Source organism: Miniopterus schreibersii (genome assembly GCF_964146895.1).
Source record: "Miniopterus schreibersii genome assembly, chromosome: X".
Classification (NCBI taxonomy): domain Eukaryota; kingdom Metazoa; phylum Chordata; class Mammalia; order Chiroptera; family Miniopteridae; genus Miniopterus; species Miniopterus schreibersii.
In genome coordinates this window covers 61,934,563-61,956,415 of record NC_138104.1, presented here as the reverse complement: position 1 = coordinate 61,956,415, position 21,853 = coordinate 61,934,563, and the positions used below count along the sequence as shown (strand labels likewise).

Below are 21,853 nucleotides of genomic sequence, written 5' to 3'. Positions count from 1 at the left end.
TATTAAGTTCTTTAGATTCCACGTATAAGCGAGATGATGTGATGTTTGTCTTTCTCTGCCTGGCTTATTTCACTTAGCATAATATTCTCCAGGTCCATCCATACTGTCCCAAAGGGTACGAGGTTCTTCTTCTTTACAGCTGTGTAGTATTCCATGGTGTAAATGTCCCACAGCTTTTTTATCCACTCATCTACTGATGGGCACTTTGTCTGTTTCCAGATCTTAGCTATTGTAAACTGTGCTGCTATAAACATCGGGGTACATATATCCTTTCTGATGAATGTTTCAGGATTCTTAGAATACATTCCGAGGAGTGGAATCACTGGGTCAAACGGCAGCTCCATTTTTAATTTTTTGAGGAACCTCCATACTGTTTTCCATAGTGGCTGCACCAGTCTGCATTCCCACCAGCAGTGTACCAGGGTTCCGCTTTCTCCACACTCTCCCAGCACATGTCCTTTGTTGATTTGTTGATGGCAGCCATTCTGACAGGTGTGAAGTGATACCTCATTGTGGTTTTCATTTGCATCTCTCTGATGATTAGCGATGTCCAGCATTTTCTCACGTGTCCCTTCGCCATCCATACGTCCTCTTTGGAGAAGTGTCTATTTAAGTCCTTTGCCCATTTCTTTTTGTTTTTTTTTCTTTGCCCATTTCATAATTGGGTTGTTTGTCTTTCTCTTCCTGAGTGCTATGAGTTCTTAGTACACTTTGGAGATTAGCCCCTTATCAGATTCATCCTTGGCAAATATGTTTTCCCAGACCATGGGGTTCCTTTGTATTTTGAGGCTGTTTTCTTTTGCTGTGCAGAACCTTTTTAGTTTGATGTAGTCCCAAATGTTTATTTTTTCCTTTGTTTCTCTAGCCCTAGGAGTTGTATCAGTGAAAAGTCACTACGTGGGATTTCTGTGACTTTACTGCCTATGTTTTCTTCCAGAATTTCTATGGTATCCTGACTTACATTTAAGTCTTTTATCTATTTTGAGTTTATTTTTGTGTGTGGTGAAAGTTTCATTCTTTTGCATGTATCTGTCCAATTTTCCCAGCACCACTTATTGAAGAGACTGTCTTTACTCCATTGGATACTCTTGCCTACCTTGTCAAATATTAACTGACCATAATGGCTTGGGTCGATTTCTGGGGTCTCTATTCTGTTCCATTGATCTATATGCCTGTTGTTGTACCAATACCAGGCCGTTTTGATTACAGTGGCATTGTAATATAGTTTGAAGTCTGGTAATGTGATCCCTCCCACTCTGTTCTTTTTTCTCAAGATGGCTGCAGCTACTTGGGGTATTTTTTGGTTCCATATAAATTTTCGAAATGTTTGTCCTAAGTTTGTGAAATATGCTGTTGGTATTTTCATAGGAATTGCATTAAATTTATAAATTGCTTTGGGTAATATAGACATTTTTATGATATTAATTCTTCCAATCCATGAGCATGGTATCTTCTTCCACTTGTTTAAATCTTCCTCTAATTCTTTTTTCAGCGTCACATAGTTTTCTGAGTAAAGGTCTTTTACATCCTTGGTTAAATTTATTCCTATGTATCTTATATTTTTAGTTGCAATGGTAAATGTCATTGCTTTTTTAGTTTCTCTCTCTGAAAGTTCATTGTTGGTGTATAAGAATGCTATTGATTTCCGGAGGTTGATTTTGTATCCAGCTACCTTGCCAAATTCGTTTATCAAATCTAGTAGTACTTTGATGGAGTCTTTAGGGTTTTCTATGTACAGTATCATGTTATCTGCAAATAATGACAGTTTTACTTCCTCCCTTCCAATTTGGATACCTTTTATGTTTTCCTCCTGTCTGATGGCTATGGAGAGGACTTCCAGTACTATGTTGAATAAGAGTGGTGAAAGTGGACATCCCTGTCTTGTTCCTCTTTTTAATGGAAATGGTTTTAGTTTTTGCACATTGAATACGATGTTGGCTGTACGTCTATCATATATGACCTTTATTATGTTGAGGTATGATCCCTCTGTTCCCACTTTGTTGAGAGATTTTATCAGAAATAGGTGCTGGATTTTGTCAAATGCTTTTTCTGCGTCTATTGATATGATTATATGATTTTTGTCCTTCATTTTGTTTATGTGATGTATCACATTTATTGATTTGCGGAAGTTGTACCAGCCTTGCATTACCGGAAAAATCCCACTGGGTCATGGTGTATGATCTTTTTAATGTATTGCTAAATCCGGTTTGCTAGTATTTTAGTGAGGAATTTAGCATCTATGTTCATCAGGGATATTGGCCTGTAATTTTCTTTCTTTGTAGTGTCTTTATCTGGTTTTGGGATTAGGGTGATGCTGGCCTCATAAAAAGAGTTTGGGAGTTTTCCCTCCTCTTGAATTTTCTGGAATAGTTTGAATAGAATAGGTGTTAATTCTTCTTTGAATGTTTGGTAAACTCACCTATAAATCCATCTGGTCCAAGACTTGTTTGCTGGGAGCTTTTTGATTACTGCTTCAATTTCATTAGTTGTTATTGGCCTATACAGGTTTTCTGCCTCTTCTTGATTCAGCTTTGGAAGGTTGTATGCTTCTAGGAATTTGTCCATTTCTCCCATGTTGTGCAATTTGTTGGCATATAGTTGCTCAGAATATTTTCTTCCAATCCTTTGTATTTCTGTTGGGTCAGTTGTTATATTGCCTCTTTCATTTCTGATTTTATTTATTTGGGTCCTCTTTCTTTGTTTCTTAGTGAGTCTGGCTAAAGGTGCATCAATCTTATTTACCTTTTCAAAGAACCAGCTCTTGGTTTCATTGATTTTTTGTATTGTTTTTTCAGTCTCTAATTCATTAATCTCTGCTCTGATTTTTATTATTTCCTTCTGTCAACTTCCTTGGGGCTTTTCTTGCTGTTCTCCTTCTAGTTCTTTTAGTTGTTGTGTTAGATGGTTCATTAGATCTTCTTCTTGTTTCTTGAGATAAGGCTGTAATGCTATGAATTTTCCTCTCAGGACTGCTTTCACCATGTCCCATAAATTTTGGGTTGTTGTCTGTTCATTTTTGTTACTTTCCATGAAGTGTTTGATTTCTTCCTTGATCTCCTTGGTAACCCAATCATTGTTCAATAACATGCTATTTAGCCTCCATGTGCTTGGATATTTTTGAGTTTTTTTCTAGTGGTTGATTTCTAGTTTCCTGGCTTTGTAATCTGAGAAGATGCTTGATATGATTTCAGTCTTCTTATATTTGTAGAGACTTGCCTTGTGCCCTAACATGTGGTCTATTTTTGAGAATGTTCCATCTGCACTTGAGAAGAATGTGTATTCTGCTGCTTTGGGGTGAAATGTTCTGTAAATGTCAATTAAATCCATTAGGTCTAGTGATTCACTTAAGGTATGCGTTTCCCTGTTGATTTTTTGTCTTGATGATCTGTCCAATGCTGACAGTGGGGTGTTAAAGTCCCCCACTATGATTGTATTGCTGTCAATCTCCCCTTTAAAGTCCCCCAAGAAATTTTTTATATATTTAGGTGCTCCTGTATTGGGTGCATAAATGTTTATAAGGGTTATTTCCTCCTGATGGATTGATCCATTTAATAATATGTAGTGACCATCTTTGTCTCTTGTTATGGTCTTTATTTTGAAGTCTGTTTTGTCAGAAATAAGAATTGCTACTCCAGCTTTCCTTTCCTTTCCATTTGCATGGAATATTTTACTCCATCCCTTCACTTTTAGCCTGTGTGAGTCTTTTGCTCTCAGGTGGGTCTCTTGTAGACAGCATATATTTGGGTCCTGTTTTCTTATCCATTCAGCTACCCTATGTCTTTTGATTGGACCTTTTATTCCGTTTACATTTAAGGTTATTATTGATATCAACTTATTTAATGCCATTTTCCCCCTTCATGGTGATGTACCTTTCTCTCATTAGTCTTTCTTTTTCTTAAAGCAGTCCTTTTAGCATTTCTTGCAATGCTGGTTTAGTGGAATTGAACTCCTTTACCCTTTCTTTGTCTGGGAAGCTTTTTATTTCACCTTCAAATTGAAATGATAACCTTGCTGGATAAAGCAATCTTGGTTGCATGTTCTTGCTTTTCATTACTTGCAGAACTTCATGCCACTTCCTTCTGGCCTGAAGAGTCTCTGTTGAAAAGTCAGCTGTCAGCCTTATGGGGTTCCCTTGTAGGTCACTGCTTCTCTCTCTCTTGCAGCCCTTAATATTTTCTCTTTGTCCTTGACATTTTCCATTTTAATTACGATGTGTCTTGGAGTGGGTCTCTTTGTGTCCCTCTTGTTTGGAACCCTCTGTGCTTCCTGAATTGCTGTGGCTTTCTCCTTCACCAGCCTAGGGAAGTTTTCTAGAATTATTTCCTCCACCAAGTTCTCTATCCCTTGCTCTCTTTCCTCCCCTTCTGGCACTCCTATAATGCAAATGTTGTTTTGCCTCATGTCGTCCCAAAGCTCCCTTAGATTGTCCTCATGCTTTTTAAGTGTTTTTTATTTTTTGCTGTTCTGATTGTGTGGTTTGTTTTACCTTGTCTTCTAAGTCACTTATTCTATCCTCTGATTCATTGAGCCTGCTTTTAATTTCTTCTAGTGTATTATTGATATTCTCTCTGATTTTTGTTTGTGTTAGGTATCTCTTTTTTCATGTTTTCCCTAAAGTCCTCAATCTTATGCTCTATTGCCTTGTTTTTCTCTTTAAGTTCCTTGGACATCCTCATCATCAGTACTCAGGACTCTGTTTATGATAGCTTGCTTAACTCCATATCATCAAAGACTTTTTCTGGTGATATTTCCTTTTCTTTAATTTGGGGGTTCTGGCGATGTTTCCTTTCCTTTAATTTTGCGGTTCTTTCTTTGTCTCCCCATTTTATTAGGTCTTAGTGTTTTTATCTATGTTAGATATATTTGGTGTCTCCCAGACTTGTGAGTTAACATTTTGTCTTGGGGGTCCAGTGGAGCCCCTATGTGTTTTTCTTATACTTCTGGGCTCTTTGCTCCGGGTGTGTCCCTTTTGTGGTTTCTTCATATTTTTGTATTATGTTTGGGTATAGACTGTCATTCACCAGTCCTTGGAAGGACTCTCCTCTCAGGTTGGCTAACTGTGTGTGTCAGGCCCAACCTCGTCATGTAAGCTGTTTTATGGGTGCTAGCAAGGCAAGATAATATGCAACTAAACTGCCATGAAAAAAAGGTTATCATACAAAATATCTTGACAGTCAGAATGAAAACAACCCAAGTAAAAATAGAACTGGGAGACTGAAGGGAGAACTTACACACACACACACACACACACACACACACACACACACAAAGCTTAAAAAAAAAGAGAGAAGAAAGAAAAATAATGCTTAGAGAGAGAGATGTATATTGTTAATAGTGATGAAAATTTAAATAATAAGAATGAATTAAAACGTAAAAAATAGTGCAGTTACTGGGAGATACTAGTGGCACAGGAAAGATCCTGATAGAAGGGCCATCAGAAATTAAGGGAGAGAGTAGGAATAGCATAATAGTTGAAAATGAGAAAATAAAAATACATTGAAGAGAGTAAGAGAAACTAACATTTAAACAAAAAGACATGAAGATAGAATAGAAGATAACAAAAGAATAAAAGAAAAGAAGAAAAATGAAAAACTAGAAAAAATTATGTTAATGGATTGAGAGGAGTGAGAGACAAATCCTGGGCATGGAGGGAATCCAATAGGAGATTTGAGGAAAACTATAGAGGAAAGCAGTAAACTTAGTTATAATGATAAAGCTCCATTCATTAAGCAGGGTTATCAGAAAGTCTTGATAGTAGAAGCAAGGATAAAACAAAGGAAATAAACAAAAAATAAAAATAAAAACAAGCTAAGCAAGACAAAATTCTTTTACGAAAAAAATGAATGGAAAAAATTAGTTTAAAAATGTTTTTTTAACAATTAAAAAAAATTATTACAAAATTTAAAAAGAAGAAAAAACAAATAAATGTTTCCCCCTTTCTCCTCTTCCTAAAGGAAAAAGAGAAAAAACACACAAGTAAAAGAAACTATAATCAAAATCAAAACAAACTGAAAAACAAATAAACAAAAAATAGTCAATCAGATGAGTTTCTTCTGAACAGCTTATGTTGTCTGCGGTTTTTTGTTTTCTTTGCTGATTTCCATTCTGTTGGGAGGTACTTATGTATTAGTCAATGTGAGGAGCTGTCTAGGTTTGTCTTTGGTGTCCTTAGGTAGATGGTTGATCTGAGGCTCTTCATGGACCACTTCCTCTTGTCAGCTACTTTGCAACTTTGTAGTTGCCTGGTCTTACTCCAGAGTCTTCTGTGGAGTCTTTAGGGTTAAGGATGGCTAGTGTAGCTCAGGGTATCACTCCCTTTACTTAGAAGTTTCAATGTCAGGCACTCACTGTGAGGGAGTTAGTCTCTGATCCACAACCAGCAACTCAGTCCCTACCCTGTCCTCTGATTCTAGTTCCCCATGCTCTGGTTTGCTGCAGTTACAGATTGATTTCAGACTGTTCCCTTTTCTGTATGGGCTGTTTCAGCAGCCTGGGCTCAGTGGGTTCCATTGAAACATAACATTCCAATGAGTCCTTTTCCTGCTCAGCCCCTAGAAGGGGTTTTCAGTTTTTCCTTCAGTTACCAAACCACAGTCCCTGAGAATCTTATTCTTGTAATGTCCTCCTGTGAGCTGTTCTCCTTTTTCCCTCTGGACTGAGCCCTGTGGGTGTGTCTTGGTCCTCAGTGAGCTGGACCATCCCTTTTCTTGTTGAGGGTGGTGCTCCTGACTGCAGGAGAGAGAGTCAGGTGTACTCTGCCCCTCCCTTCCCAGCTCTGGTTGGCTGGTCACACCAGGCCCGCCCCTCAAACAGTCTACTGTGCAGACAGCAATCCCATCCTCTGCTGGTCTGTCATCCCAGTGGACACTGCGAAGGTAAGAGCCAGTTCTTAGATCAGAACTCAAAAACACACAGAGCAACACACAGGCAGAGAGTCCACCCTGCAAGGTCCAGCCACCTTCAGGCCACAGCACCCAGGAAAAGAGGACCTGAAGTCAGCCCCACAGAGCTCACAGCACCACTGGTCTCAGCAAAGCCAGGGGAACTCCAAGTGCCACCACAGTGCCCCACAGGGCTGGTCACAGATCCCAGCCTCTCCCCACTGGGAACTAAGTACCACTACCACTCCAGTGTCCCTCTAGGCTGGTCTTAGAACCCAGACTCCCTGCACCCAAAGTTTAGGGCGGGAGGGCTCTCCTCCCCTTCCTGCACCATGCAGATTCACTGCTTTCTGGGGCTCAACACAATGCCTTACTGGGAGGCAGACGGTCTCTGTGTGCAGATGATGAGTGCAGTCCTCTGTTCCCTTACCACTCGGATGAAAAAGGCCTTGGGACAGCCTTTCCTATGGTCAGCACCTCAAGCATTAGACACCAGCCCTGTCTACCACTAGAAGCTTTGTTTCACTAGGAAAGCGTTGTCCCCTCCTTGAGGACTCACTGCTCCCCTGGGTCCCTCCTCATAGGGCACTCCGTCCCCTCTCCTCTGCTCTGGGTGTGAGATCCCCACTTTTGGATGCCGATATGCACTCTCAAGGGGAGGTAACTTTGCAGAAGCCAAGACTCTGGGCTTGGAACAGAGCACAGGCTTCAGGGGCTTCCCCCTCTTACACCTCCTTCTCTTACTGGAGTCTATGATGTTTCTTCAGTTCTCCCTACTAGCACTCTGCCCACTCAGATGTGTCTCCCTGGTTTTTCCAAGCTGGCTACGTAGTATTTTAGGAGTAAATTGAATCTATGGATGGCAGCAGGGGCACTCCACTGCTTCTCACAGCGCCTCCATCTTCCTTCTGGCCATTTTTTTGAAATGAAAGTTATCACTTAGGTAATATATAACCCCAACAAAAATATAGTTTGCATTCTATTAAAGAGTACTATATTGATTTACCAAAGCTTTGTAACTTAGTGAAGATATTATCTTCCTTGGATTTGTACTTATGAGTTAATATGCTGTATCGTGAGCTCGTTATGTTATCCGAAAAAATAGAGTCATTATCAGAATTTTATAACACTCTAGACTTAAAAAGAATAACAGGTATTCACATCATTTAGCATTTCACATTTGCCTAACTTATAAATTTCTATGTGTCAAAATGATAATTCTGAGGTTGCTAAAGCATGATATGTCAAGTTATTTGAAAATAATTACTTTTTGAAGCAATTGTGATCACAAAACAACTTGTTTTAACCTGAGGAACTGTACATCACTTGAAATAACTTAAATGATGTCTTGATCTAAGGCATAAATCCCAGGTACTTAATGTTTTAAATAATATGGTGCCACTGAAGGGGGTGGAGTAGTGGGGAAGAGGAAAGAACAATAGGGAGGAAAAAGCATTGACCTAAACTAACCACTACATAAATTAATTTGTGGCTTGTATATAAGAGAAAATTCTCATTTGGGGTACTAAAGGAGAGCTGCATTCTGAGAAACAATCCAATAAATGTATTTTGTTTCATATTTTGTAGCTGTTGTCGACCAGTAAAAAATATATTTGATACTTGAAATTGTTGCTTACAAATAATTTTTGTTAAAAGGTGATTATATCTTGCCTTTATTTTACAATTTTTTTTTTGTGGTAGATCACTTTACCAGATATCAAACTATACTAAAAAGCCACTGTAATCAAAACAGCCTGGTATGCGTACAACAACAGACATATAGATCAATGGAACAGAACAGAGACCCCAGAAATAGACCTACATCATTATGGTCAGTTAACATTTGATAAAGGAGGCAAGAGTATGCAATGGAGTAGACAGTCTCTCCACTAAATGGTTTTAGGAAAATTAGACATGTACGTGCAAAAAAATAAAACTAGATCACCAATTTACTCCATACACAAGAATATATCCAAAATGGATAAAAAACTTAAATGTCAGTGGCAAAACCATAAAAATCCAGGAAGAAAACAGGCACTAAAACTACAAACATATCATGTAGTGGAATTTCCTCTGATACATCTCCTAGGACAAGAGAAACAAACAAACAAAAAATAAACAAATGGCACTATATCAAACTAAAAAGCCTTTGCACAGCAAAAGAAAACATCCTCAAAATACAAAGGAATCCCATGGCATTGGAGAACATATTTGCCAAAGATATATCTGATAATGGGTAAATGTGTAAAGTGTACAAAGAACTTAGAAAACTCAACAAGAGGAAGAAAAACAGTCCAATTTAAAAAATGGTCAAAGGACCTGAATAAATTCTCCAAAGAACACATACAGATGGGCAAGAGGCATATGCATAAGTGCTCAATGTTGCTAATCATCAGAGAGATGCAAATTAAAACCACAAAGAGGTATCACTTCACACCTGTCATAATGGCTACCATTAACAAATCAACAAATGACACCTGCTAGGGAGGATATGGGGAAAGGAGACCCCTGGTACACTGCTGGTGAGAATGCAGACTGGTACAGTCACTATGAAAAACAGTAAGGAGGTTGCTCAAAAAATTAAAAATGGAACTGCCCTTTCACTCAGTGATCCCATTTCTAAGAATATATCCTAAGAATCCAGAAACGCTAATCAGAAAGAATATATGTACCCCTATTTTCATAGCAGCATTATTTGCAATAGCTAAGATCTGGGAACAGCCCAAGTGCCCATCAGTAGATGAGTGGATAAAAGCTGTGGGATATTTACACCATGCAGTGGTAGAGGAGAAGGATCTCATACACGTTGGGACTGTATAGATGGACCTGGAAAATATTATGCTAAGTGAAATAAGCCATTCATAGAAAGACAAATATTTAACAGTGTTTCATATGATAAAATTCTAGTCAGTTTTTCTATAAAAGAAACCTGGTAATATATGTACATAAACCACAAAAATAGCATATCAAATTATTTAAAAATTAGTGATTTTCTACTTAAAATATTATTTAGCTTATGTCTTCTTAGAGCACCTGTAAAAGAAAGTGAAATTCAATAAGATTTTTGATTATTTTTTATAACCAGAGATACTTTTAACAATTGAAACATTTCTGCTAAACAAAACATTGCTAAATACTGATATTTAATAAAATGTTGCCTTATATAATTTCTGTAAATTATACTTGTTTTGAAAAAAGTGTAATGAATACCCTAATCATTAAAATGTTTCTTAACAACAAAAATAATGGAGGAGGGCAGATGGTGACACTGTGAGAAGCAGCAGAGCACCCCAACTCCCAGGCACAGACTCAATTTACTCCTAAAATACTACATAGCTAGTTTTAAAAAAACAGGGAAACATACCTGAGTGGACAGAGTGTGAGTAAGGAGCACTGAAGAAACATCAGAGTCCAGTAAGAGGAGGGGCGTAAAAAGGGGAAGTTCCTCCTGAAGACTGTGCTGGGCTCCTAGCCCAGAGGCTTGGAGGCTGCAAAGCTCCCTCACCTTGGGAGTGTGGACCAGCATCCAAAAGCAAGGATCTCACACCCAGAGCAGAGGAGAGGTGAAGGAACACCCTCTGCAGAGGGCAGAGGGACCAGGGAAATGGTGAGTCCTTGAAGAGGGGATGGCACCTTCCTAGGAAACAAAGCTTCTAGTGGCAGATGCCACTGGTGTCTATTGTTCAGGGTGCCGACCATAGGAAAGGCTGTCCCAAAGTCTGTGGCACCCAAGTGGTAAGGGACCAGAGGACTGCACTGAACAGCTGCACATGGGGACCCTCTTCTTCCCTGTAAGGCACTGTGTTGAGCCCAAAAAACCATTGAATCAGCATAGCATGGGGGAAGGGACAGATCTCTCCAGCCCTGAGCTCGAGGTGAAGAGAGTTTGCCATCTGTGACCAGCCCAGAGGGTGCCTTCCAGCCCTGAGCTCCCAGTGCTGAGAAGCTGGGATCTGTGTCTAGCCCTAAGGGGCACCGTGGTGGCAAGTGAAGGCACCCCAGCTTTGCTAAGATCAGCAATTTTGCCTTGGCCTGCGGGAAGCAGAAACTTGCATGGCTGACTCTGCCTGGGTGTTGCTTTGTGTGTTTTTGAGACTGATCAAGGAACTGGCTCCCACCTTCCCAGTGTGCACTGGGCAGATAGACTAGAGGAGCCTGGGATTGGTGTCTACAAAGTAGGCTGTTTGAGGGGCAGGCCTGGTGAGACTAGCCAACCAGAGCTGGGAAGGGAAGGTCATAGCCCACCTGACTCTTCTGCAGCCTGGGAGCACCATCCCCAACAGGAAAGGGGTGGTCCAGCTCACAGAGGCCCAAGACACAGCCACAGGGCACATTCCAGAGGGGGAAGGGAGAACAGCTCACAAGAGGACATTACAAGAATAAGAGTCTCAGGGATTGTGGTTTGGGAACTGGAAGAAAAGCTGAAAACCCCTGCTGGGGGCTGGGCAGGAAAAGGGCTCACTGGAATGTTCTTTAATGGAACCCACTGAGCCCAAGCTGCTGAAACCACCCATACAGAAAAGGCAAAAGGCTAGTGCATGGGGAACTAGAATCAGAGGCAAGGGTAGAGACTGAGGAGCTGGTTGTAGAGCAGAGACTAACTTCCCTCACAGTGAGTGCCTGACAGTGAAACCTCTAAGTAAGGGGAGTGATACCCTAGTTGCACTAGCCATCCTGCACCCTAAAGACTTTAGAAGACTCTGGAGTAAGACCAAGAAAATACAAAGTTGCAAAATAGCTGACCAGAGGAAGTGGTCCATGAAGAGCCTCAGATCAACCATCTACCTAAGGACAACAGAGCCAAACCTAGACAGCTCCTCACATTGGGTGATACACAAGTACCTCCCAGGAGAAGGAAAATCAGCATACAAAACAAAGAGCCGCAGACAACAAGTTGCCCAGAAGAAACTCACTTGATTGACTGTCTTTTTTTCTTCTGTTTTTTTTTTTCTTTCTGTTTTTTTTTTTTTTTTTTTTGGTTTTGGTTTTTTGTTTGTGTGTGTGTGTGTTTGTTTGCTTGGTTTTTCTCTTTTTCCCTTAGGAAGAAGAGAAGGGGGGGATTTTCTTTTTAATTTTTATAATAATTATTTTTAAATTTTTTTTGAAAACATTTTTTAACTAAACTTTTTTAATAAAGAATTTTGTGTTGCTTTGCTTGTTTTTAGTTTTGTTTCTCTATTTTGTTTTGCTTATTTGCTTTGTACTGTTTTATCCTTGATTCTACTATCTAGACTTTCTTGATATCCCTGCTTAACGACTGGGACTTTATTGTTATAACCAAGTTTATTGCTTTTCTTTATAATTTCCCCAAAATCTCTTACAAGACTCCCTCCCTTCCCAAGCTTGATCTCTTTCTTTTTTATGAATCTATTGGCATAACTTTTTTTTTTTTACTTTTTTTTCTCTTTTCCTTTTTTTCTTACATTCTTTGTTATAATCCATTCTGTCTTCCCATCTTTTTGTTCAATTGTTAGTTTCTCTTATTCGCTTTATTGCATTTTTATTTTCTCATTTTCAACTATTTTCCTATTCCTATTCTCTCCCTTAATATTTTGCTGGCCTTTCTTTCAGAATCATTTCTCTGCCTCGGTTATCTCCCAGGAGCTTCTCAATTTTTTGCACTTTAGTTTATTATTATTTCCTAAATTTTCATCACTATTAACAACAATATACATCTCCCTCTCTACACTTTACATTTCTTTCTTTCTCTTTCTTTTTTTTTTTTTTTTGTGTGTGTTCTCCCTTCACTCTCCCAGTTCTATTTTTACTTGGGTTGTTTTCATTCTGACTGTCAAGATATTTTGTAAGATACCTCTTGTTTCCTGGAAGTTTAGTTGTATATTGTCCTGCATTGGCAGCAACCATACATCAGCTTACATGATGATGTAAGCACTCAGACACAGTTGTCAACCTGAGAGAAGTCCCCCCAAAGACTGGTCAATGACAATCTAAATCCAACCACAACAGGAGAACATAAAGAAACCACAAAACAGAAAGCCACAAAAGGGACATACCTAGAGCAAAAAGCTCAGAAGTATAAGGAAAACACATCAGGGCTCCTCTGGACCTACAAGACAAAATGATAACCCACAATTCTGGGAGACACCAAATATATCAAATATAGATACAAATACTAAAACCTAACAAAATGGGGAGACAAAGAAAAAAACCCCAAAATTAAAGAAAAGGAAACATCACCAGAACCCCCAAATTAAAGAAAAGGAAACATCACCAGAAAAACTCTTTGATGATATGGAGTTAAGCAAGCTATCATAAACAGAGTTCTGAGTACTGATGATGAGGATGTTCAGGGAACTTAAAGAGAAAAACAAGGCAATAGAGAATAAGATTGAGGACTTCAGGGGAAGCACCAAAAAAGAGATACATAACACAAACAATAATCAGAGAAATAAAGAATGCTGTATCTGATATCAAGAATACACTGGAAAAAAATAAAAGCAGGCTAAATTAAGCAGAGGGTAGAATAAGTGACTTAGAAGACAAGGTAGAAAAAGTCACTCAATCAGAGCAGCAAAAAGAAAAAAACACTTAAAAAGCATCAGGACAATCTAAGGGAGCTTTGGGGCAACATGTAATAAAACAACATTCGCATTATAGGAGTGCCAGAGGGGAAGGATAGAGAGCAAGGGATAGAGAACATGGTGGAGGAAATAATGACAGAAAACTTCCCTAGAAGTGTAAGGGGAAAAGCCACACAAGTTCAAGAAGCGCAGAGGGTTCCAAACAAGAGGGACTCAAAGAGACCCACTCTAAAACACATCATAATTAAAATGGCAAATGTCAAGGACAAAGAGAAAATATTAAGGGCTTCGAGAGATAAACAAGCAGTGACCTACAAGGGAACCCCAATAAGGCTAACAGCTGATTTCTCAACAGACACTCAACAGGCCAGAAGGGAGTGGCATGAAGTTATCCAAGTAATGAAAATCAAGAACATGCAACCAAGATTGCTTTATCCAGCAAGGCTGCCATTTAAAATTGATGGTGAAATAAAGAGCTTCCCAGACAATAAAAGGCTAAAGGAGTTCAGTACCACCAAATCAGCATTGCAAGAAACGCTAAAAGGACTACTCTAAGAACAACAAGAAATAATGAGAGGAAGGTACATCAGCACAAAGGGGAAAAATGACATTAAATAAGTTTATATCAATAATAACCTTAAATGTAAATGGAATAAATGTTCCAATCAAAGGACATAGAGTAGCTGAATTTATAAGAAAACAGGACGCAAATATATGTTGTGTACAAGAGATCTGCCGGAGAGCAAAAGACTCACACAGGCTAAAAGTGAAAGGATGGAATAAAATATCCCATGCAAATGGAAAGGAAAAGAAAGCTGGAGTAGCAATACTTATTTCAGACAAAACAGACTTCAAAATAAAGACCATAGCAAGAGACAAAGATGGTCACTACATAATACTAAAGGGATCAATCCGATAGGAGTAAATAACCCTTATAAACATTTATGCACCCAATTATAGGAGCACCAAAATATATAATATTTTCTTGGGGTACTTTAAAGGGAAGATTGATAGCAACACAAGCCGAGTGGGGGACTTTAACACCTCACTGTTAGCATTGGACAGATCATCAAGACAAAAAATCAACAGGGAAGCACAGACCTTAAATGACTCACTAAGCGTAATGGATTTAATTGACATTTACAGAACATTTCATAACAAAGCAGGAGAATACACATTCTTCTCATGTGCCCATGGGACATTCTCAAAAGTAGACCACATGTTAGGGCACAAGGCAAGTCTCTACAAATACAAGATTGAAATCATATCAAGCATCTTCTCAGATCACAATGCCATGAAACTAGAAATCAACCACTATAAAATAACTCAAATATATTCAAACACATGGGGCCTATATATCATGCTATTAAACAATGAATGGGTTACCAATGAGATGAAGGAAGAAATCAAACACTTCAGGAAAAGAAATCAAATTGAACAGACAACAACCCCTAATCTATGGGACACGGCCAAAGAAGTCCTGAGAGGAAAATTCATAGCATTACAGGCCTATCTCAAGAAACAAGAAAAAGATCTAATGAACCATCTAACACAACAACCAAAAGAACTGGAACTAGAACAGTAAGAAATGCCCTGAGGAAGTAGAAGAAAGGATATTGTAAAGATCAGAGGAGAAATTAATGACATAGAAACTAAAAAAAAAATACAAAAAATTAATGAAACAAAGAGCTGGTTCTTTGAAAAGGTAAATAAGATTGATGCACCTTTAGCCAGACTCAGTAAGAAACAGAGAGGACCCAAGTAAATAAAGTCAGAAATGAACGAGGTGATATAACAACCGACCCAACAGAAATACAAAGGATTGTAAGAAAATACTATGAGCAACCATATGCCAACAAATTGGACAACATGGGGGAAATGGAGAAATTCTTAGAAGCATACAACCTTCCAAAGCTGAATCAAGAAGAGGAAGAAAACCTGAAAAGGCCAATAACAACTAACAAAATTGAAGCAGTAATCAAAAACCTCCCAGCAAACAAAAGTCCTGAACCAGATGGATTTACAGGCGAATTTTACCAAACAATCAAAGAAGAATTAACACCTATTCTATTCAAACTATTCCAGAAAATTCAAGAGGAGACAAAACTTCCAAAGACATTCTATGAGGCCAGCATCATCCCAATCCCAAAACCAGATAAAGATACTACAAAGAAAGAAAATTAGAGGCCAATATCCCTGATCAACATAGATGCTAAAATCCTCACTAAAATACTAGCAAACTGAATCTAGCAATACATTAAAAATATTATACACCACGCCCAAGTGGGATTTATTCCGCCATGCAAGACTGGTACAACATCCACAAATCAATGAATGTGATACAGCACATTAAGAAAATGAAGGACAAAAATCATATGATTGTATCAATAGATACAGAAAAAGCATTTGACAAAATCCAGCACCCATTTCTGATAAAAACTCTCAGCAAAGTGGGAATACAGGGATTATACTTCAACATAGTAAAGGTTATATATGACAAACCTATAGCCAACATCATATTCAAGGGGCAAAAACTAAAACCATTTCCATTATAAACAGGAACAAGACAAGGATGTCCACTTTCATCACTCTTATTCATATAGTACTGGAAGTCCTAGCTACAGCCACAGACAGGAAGAAAGCATAAAAGGTATCTAAATAGGAAAGGAGGAAGGAAAATTGTCATTATTTTCAGATGACATGATATGGTATATAGAAAACCCTAAAGACTCCATCGAAATACTACTAAGTCTGATAAACAAATTTGGCAAAGTAGCTTGGATACAAAATCAACATCGAGAAATGAATGGCATTCTTATACACCAACAATGAACTTTTGGAGAGAGAAACTATATAAACAATACAATTTACCATTGCAACTAAAAAATTAGGTACCTAGGAATAAACTTAACCAAGGATGTAAAAGACCTGTACTCGGAAAACTATGTGACAATGGGAAAAAAATAGAGAGAAAGATTTAAACAAGTGGAAGAATATACCATGCTCATGGATAGGAAGAATTAATATCATTAAAATGTCCAAAATACCCAAAGCAATTTATAAATTCAATGCAATTCCTATTAAAATACCAACAGCATATTTCACAGATCTAGAACAAACATTTCAAAAGTTTATATGGCACCAAAAAAGACCCAAAGAGCTGCAGCCATCTTGAGAAAAAAGAACAGAGTAGGAGGGATCACAGTACGGGACTTCAAACTGTATTACAAAGCCGTTGTTATCAAAAAGGCCTGGTATTGGTACAACAACAGGCATATAGATCAATAGAATAGAACAGAAACCCCAGAAATAGACACATGCCATTATGGTCAGTTTATACTTAAGAAAGGAGGCAAGAGCATCCAGTGGAGTAAAGACAGTCTCTTCAATAAGTGGTGCTGGGAAAATTGGACAGATACATGCAAAATAATGAAACTAGACCATCAATTTTCACCATACACAAAAATAAACTCAAAATGGATAAAAGACTTAAATGTAAGTCACAAAACCATAGAAAATCCTGGAAGAAATCATAAGCAGTAAAGTCAGAGACATCCCATGTAGTGGAATTTTCACTGATACATCTCCTAGTGCAAGAGAAAAAAAATAAAAAAATAAACATATGATACTACATCAAACTAAAAAGCTTTTGCACAGCAAAAGAAAACAGCCTCAAAATACAAAGGAGCCCCATGGTCTGAGAGAAGATATTTGCCCAGGGTGTATCTGATAAGGGCCTAATTTCCAAAGTGTACAAAGAACTCATAGTACTCAACAAGAGGAAGACAAACAACCCAATTAAGAAATGGGCAAAGGGCCTGAATAGACACTTCTCCAAAGAGGACATACAGATGGTCAAGAGACACATGAGAAAATGCTCAATGTTGCTAATCATCAGAGAGATGCAAATTAAAACCACAATGAGGTATCACTTCACACTGGGAAGAAGGGCTACCAACAACAAATCACTTCTGCTTGCAAGGATGTGGAGAAAGGGGGACCCTAGTACACTGCTGATGAGATTGAAGACTGGCGTAACCACTATGGAAAACAGTATGTAGTTTCCTCAAAAAATTAAAAATGAAGATGCCTTTTACCCAGTGATCTCACTTCTAAGAATATATCCTAAGAATCCTGAAACACTAATCAGAAAGAATATATGCACTCCTATGTTCACAACATCGCAATTTACAATAGCTGAGATCTCGAAACAGCCAAAGTTCCCATCAGTAGATGCGTGGATAAATAAGCTGTGGGACATATACACCATGGAATACTCTGCAGCTGTAAAGAAGAAGGATATCGTACCCTTTGGGAGAGTATGGATGGACCTGGAGAAAATTATGCTAAGTGAAATAAGCCAGGCAGAGAACAACAAACATCACATGATCTCGCTTATGTATGGAATCTAAAGAACTTAATAAACTGATGAATAGAATAGATTCGATGACATGGAAGCATAGTTCAGACTGACGAATGTCAGAAGGATGGAGGAGGCCGGGTCAGTGAAGGGGGAGAGAGTAACCAAAGCATATGCCCAACCCAAGGACAGGGACAATTGTGGAAAGAGGGACTGCGGAGGAGCATGGGAAAGGGTGGAATGGGTCAATGGTGAGAAAAAGGGACATCTGTAATATTTTAAACAAAAGTAAAATTAAAAAGAAAAGTCCAGGAAACTCTTGCTCAGAAAATTAAAGTTGCAAATAATTGTATTGTTTATTTCAGAGAATTCCAGAAAAACCAATTCGAACTCCTCAGCCTTTCCATAAACCGTTATCAAATGATTAAAAAAAAAAAAGTAATTTAAATAACAAATTAAAACTCTGTGGTTTTTAATGGTGGTTTATAACATAAAATGGTATTTTATACAAATTAATATATCTTTTTAAACTTTTCAGACACAGACCATAGTGTGGAGAGGACCTCGGGGTGCGGGGGCTTGCCTGGTGGAAGGGTTTAATTGGGGGAAAAGAGGCCATAAATGGAGGGACATCTGTAATACTTTAAACAATAAAGGGAAAAAAATACCATCCAATTTCTCCTTTGAAAGTGAGTTCCCCCTTGAAGTTTACCAGAGCAAGGGAATTGTGTTTATTTAGAGGTGGCTCTGCTTTTTTCTGAGGTTGGTACAGTGCCAGGTAGAGTTCCAATGCATGAAATGCTTTAAAATTCTATCTGAGTGAGATTTAATATGCTCACACTAATTTCCAAGTATTGTACTTTCAAAAAGTGTTAAATTTTCACATAATTACTGGAATCCTCAAAACCAGTCATTGCAAACAACACTAATAATTTCAGATGTCCTGTGTTTTTAGAAACCCTGCACTTCTTTGCTTTGATCAATTCACATAGACTTTTTTCAGCTTAATAGAAAAAATCTTCCTAAAATATAGTTGTATTTTTAGATTTTATTTATTTTTTACAGATTTATTTTTTTCCATCATTATTTATCCCTTCTATGCCCTCTTCCACCTCCACTTACCCCATTTTTAATCCTCACCTAAGGACATGTTTTTATTGACATTAGAGAGAGAGGAAGGGAGAGAGAGAGAGAGAGAGATTGTGAGAAAGAAACATTTATCAATTGCCTCCCATATGTGCCCTGACTGAGAATCAAACCCACAGGCTTTTTGGTGTACAGGAGAATGCTGCAACCAATGGAGCCACCTGGCCAAGTTAGATGTATTTTTTAAATAACAAATAAATATAATGCCAGATAGTAGAGATCCAGGAAACTGGGTGTTACATAAAAACTTTCATCATTTCTGTACAAATGTTTCTGCTGCCATAGGTTTTCTTAAACCCACTCTTGCCGAAGCTGTCAATTCTTCAGTCTCAGGAGTTAATTTCTGTATTGTCCATCCCATTGTTTCTTGGTCTTTATTAGCATTTGAAGAAATCGTAGTTGCCATCAGCCCTTCGAAATAGCTGAGACTGACTCCTTTCACAGTGATTATGGCCTCTTCATTCAAAACAGCTTTTTCTGGGTCCTGAGGGTATGCTTTATATATACCTCTCACCTATTGAAACTATATTTGTAAATGAAATATTAGTGGATTTTAGTTTGTTTTCTCTACAGGATCAACTACAGAATGTTCTTGCACATGTTTTTGTTCTTATTGCACCAATAAGAGATTTTACAATGGAAGGGAGTCTCTACTCTGTGCAGAGACTATGGCTATGCAACTTTTCAGAAGGATCTATGTATCTTTCCAATACATCAGCTGCAGCTATGCTTGGGTTCATAGGATTTGGGTATTTCTGCACTGCAGCTGTTGTAACAGTTTCCCATGGATGGTCAAAGACATGTTCCAAAGTCCAGATCTTCATGGTGCCAACAACCTGCTTAATGTCCAGGCAGCACAATGAAGTAAAGAGGCCACACAAGTTCTGCCCCACTCCCTCACCACCTCTCATTTTGGTAATTTTCTAGCTGTTTTGTAAATCCATTGTTTCTTGTTAGTTCTGCTTTTTTTTTTTGCATGTTTTGTTTCATTTTGGTATCAATATACTTTGAATTCTTAATTATATTACTCTGTGTATTTGCTATAGTTTTTTTCCTTGTGTTTACAATGAGGTTTACATAAAATATCTTAAATTTTTAACACTCCTTTAAACTGATAAGAACTTAATTTCAATAGAAGTTGTAAACTTTACATTTTGACTTCACCCCGTCACATTTTATGTTATTTTGTTACATTTTACATAATTTATATATTTCTAGTTGTTGCAAGTCCCTTCTTTCTCTATAACAATCATATTTCCAGTGATCAAGCCCTACATATTTACTCACAAGCTCCATGGTGTAATACTTGAGTGTGGGGCTCTAAAAAAGTGACCCACAATTCTGTGAGAGCTGGATATTTACCCTAGGGCCGTTTTTACCATTAGAGGAACCATAGGCTCAAGGGAGACCTCTTGGTGTGGTGCTACACTAACACTGTGGAAGGGCAATGCAGTTGGCATATCATTATTTTTTCTACCCTTTTGTTGCGATGTCTGGGTCTCTTTGTGCTTCAGCTTCAACTTTGTGTTCTAGGATTTTATCCATGGTGTCTTGGCCATGAACAGTTGTTAGTTGTTGTTGTTGTTGTTTTGTGAGGGGAAGAAAAGTCAGAAATCACCTTTGTTGCCATCTTTCTTTATTATGTTTAGCTTTGTAAGAACCCAATAAACTCTCTTCCAAACTTGTACTATTTTGCATTACCCATTGTTTCTCCACATCTTTGCCAACATTTGGTGGTGTTAGTGTTCTATAATTTGGCCTTATAATAAGTGTGTAATGGAATGTCATTGTTGCTTGTCTGCCATCTGCATATATTCTTTGGTGAATTGTCTGTTAAGATCTTTTCCTCATCTTTAATCAGCTTATTTGTTTTCTTTTTGTCAAGTTTTAAGAATTTTTTGGTAGATTTTGTATAATAGTTCCTTATCAGATGTGTCTTATGCAAATATTTTCTCCATGTCTGTGACTTGTCTTTTCATTCTCTTACAGTATCTTTTGCAGATAACAAGAGCTTAATTTTGAAGCTTATCAGTTATGTTTCTTTTTTTAAAAAAAATCTTTAATTTTTCAATTATAAATTACATTCAATATTATTCTCTTTTAGTTTCGTATGTACAGCAAAGTGGTTAGAAAATCATGTACTTTGCACAGCGGTACCCCCAATGTTTCAAGTACCCACCTAGTCACAGAGATGTAGATTACAGAATAGGGAATATAGTCAATAAAATCGTGATAAATATGTATGGGGCCAGGGGTGTACTATCAATTACTTTTTTTATAGATCATGCCTTTGGTCTTGTATCTAGAGTCATTGCTATAAAGTCATCTAGGATTCCTTCTATGCTATGTTCTAGCAGTTTTATAGTTTTGTATTTTACATTTAGGTTTATGGTTCATTTTGAGTTTATTCTTGTGAAGAGTGTAAGGCTTAGATTAATTTTTTTACATGACCAGTTGCATGTTTTTAATGTCCACTTGTTCCAGTACCAGTTGTTGGAAAAATTACTTTCCTCTATTTTATTTCCTTTGGCTCATTATCAAAGATCAGTTGACTAGAATTATGTGGATCAATTTCCAGGCACCTTATTCTGTTCCAGTAATCTATATGCCTATTCTTTCACAAATATTGCACTATCTTGATTACTGTAACTTTATAGTAAGTCTTGGCATTGAGTAATGTCAGTTATTCAACTTTGTTATTTTCTTTCAATGTTTGAAGTTATTTTAAGTTTTTTCACTTTATATAAACTTTAGAATCAATGTGATTTTTTTAGCATGATGATGTGATATGTTGTATTAATTGATTTTCAAAAGTTTAACAAACCTTGCATATGTCCCATTTTACCATGGAGTATATAATTTGCATAATATATATGTATTATATATATGGATTGATTTGTTAATATTTTTTGAGGATTTTACAT

At 37.7% G+C, this 21,853-nt stretch overlaps 1 pseudogene across 1 annotated transcript; it reads right to left on the bottom strand.

The window, feature by feature from the left end:
- Positions 1 to 19,182: 19,182 nt before the first annotated feature.
- On the bottom strand, positions 19,183 to 19,753 carry LOC308551429 (PRELI domain containing protein 3B pseudogene; annotated as a pseudogene). Its single transcript has one exon. The product of its transcript is annotated as a PRELI domain containing protein 3B pseudogene (transcript).
- Positions 19,754 to 21,853: the final 2,100 nt, after the last annotated feature.